Genomic DNA, 2202 nt, shown 5'->3' on the forward strand with positions numbered 1-2202 from the left:
TTACATATAGTTTTTCTTTTGGGGTTGCAAAGAGTATTTATGGTACAATCTGATTTATGTTAAAAAGCAATATATACTTACATTCAAAACTGGCAGGATACACAAAACATTAATACCAATGATTAACTAGGAGGAATGGCAAGGAGAAGTGTTGAGCGGGTAAAGAGAGAGGTTTTTCATCTATACACTCTGAAAATGTTTGAATTTTTAAAATCATGAGCATACAATACTTTTATAATAAACACCTGGCAATACTACTTTTACCATGACTACTACTAGGTTGGACGACCAAGCCACTTGTTTTCTTTCTGGATCAGACAGGTGGTTCTGTTTACCACGCTGGGAGACAGAAGAAACCTCAAGTTCTCTGGTTTCTTTTACATCAAGGGCCTCAATTTGTCCAAGAGTTAAGTTAGGGGTAATTATTCCCATCACAATGATTCATGTCACAATTTTTAAATAGAATTCACATATGGAACAAGCTCTCTAAAACATATGACCCATGCTTTAGGGGTATGCAATAGCCAAGATGCTCTTTCACACAGAGTATCGTTTTATACTAGAGGGAAACTGCATTGCTCAACTTGAGAGGAGAAAGAGTTTGAACCAGGAAGGGTAGGGGCGGGGATCATCACCACCACAGGGATTCACACCTTGCTTTGTAAAGTTATTTCAGCCTGTGGTCTGTTTCTGTGCCCAAATAATAATAATAATAATAATAATAATAATAAATATTTGAGAGGTTAGTTAGACCTGAAGAAAAACCTCATTCTATTAAACAACGTGGTCTGGTGATTATCCCACTGTCATGAGGGAAGTCCTGAGTAAAGGAAGGGACAGGGTTGTGTCTTGGTGACAGAGGGATCAGGACCCATCCTCTCTGCACCCACTCCTGCCCCCACCCTTGTCAGCCCTAAGTTGTCACCACAGACAGACTCTACTGGATTTAAGCTTTTCCTTCAGCCTCATCAGCTCTGATTGGACCCATGAGATGCAGAGGTCTGTGGGTCACACACTTTCCTAGGACAATCTCTACAAGTCTACAGAAACGACGTGAAGGGGGCGGAAAGGAAGGGTCCGTCGGGGGCTGAGGAAGCGGCCCTAAGCCCCGCAAAGGTGAAGGCATCCCTAGGCATGTGTCAAAGTAAAAGGTCAGCTTTGTAAATTAGTGCAAGCCCGACAAAGTCCTGGTTTTTCCCGTGATGATTATTTGGAAGCTTTAATTAAGATTTTGACTTTAGATTTTCCCCCCAAAGCCCGCTGGCTCCCAGCCTTGCTGATGCCCTAGGCACGCAGCCTGCCTCTGGTCCTCCACTCGCCAGTGCGGACAGGGCAGTGTGTCAGCGCAGGCTGGGGGCGTCAGGGAGCCGAAGGAGACCCGTCCGAGGCCTGGCGGCGGCCGGGGCCACCTGGGTCCCGGGATGCCGGGGCCTTCGCTCCACCTCGGCCTCTGAAAGTGAGGCAGGAACCTTTTCTCCAGACGGCAAAGAAACGGAAGACTTTGCCAGAGAAAGAAGCCGTGGAGGTGAGGATGAGGGTCACCGCCCGCCTCATAGTCCCGGGCGACGCCCAGGCCGCGCGGACCTCGGCCAGCTGCAGGTCGGGGCGGCCCAGGCCGGCGGATGCGGGAAGAGCGCGGCCCCTCCCCCGCCCCGCCCCGCCCGAGGAGGCGCCGGGAGCCGGGCAGCGCCAGCGAAGCGCGGGGACTGCCGCACGGGTTCCGCGGCTGCCGGTGTCTCTCACCGACTTGAGGCTCCAGCTGGCGGTCTGAGGGTCCAGAGTGATGACCCCCAGAGGGAGGGGAGCGGACAACAGCGGGCGGCAACCAAACATGTCCCCAGAGTAGGTACCGATGTGCGCGGGAGGCAGAGAGATCACCGCGTGTGCAGCCTGCCATCGGCCGGCTTCTCCGAGCCTCAGTTTCCCCTTCTGTTCCATGAGGACGGACAATGACAGCTCTTCCGCCTGACTGGCAAGTGGTGCTGTAAGGCTTTGCTTCTCGCAGCACGGAGAGTGGACCAGCAGCGCCCGAGTCGCCTGGGAGCTTGTTAGAAGGGCGGAATCTTGGGCCCCATCCCGGGCCTACTAAATCAGAATTCTGTGTTTTAACAAGATCCCTAGGTGAGTTTTTTTTGCACATTTAAGTTTGAGAAGCACTGATCTATACCAGAATGAGGTGACACTTGTGGAAAGAATTTCTAA

At 51.3% G+C, this 2202-nt stretch overlaps 1 pseudogene; it reads right to left on the reverse strand.

Annotated features, from left to right (window-relative positions):
* Positions 1-1359: 1359 nt before the first annotated feature.
* LOC105817269 overlaps positions 1360-2202 on the reverse strand; it is a 22734-nt pseudogene continuing 21891 nt past the window's right edge.

This window comes from Propithecus coquereli, unplaced genomic scaffold (assembly GCF_000956105.1).
Source record: "Propithecus coquereli isolate 6110/MARCELLA unplaced genomic scaffold, Pcoq_1.0 Scaffold404, whole genome shotgun sequence".
Lineage (NCBI taxonomy): Eukaryota > Metazoa > Chordata > Mammalia > Primates > Indriidae > Propithecus > Propithecus coquereli.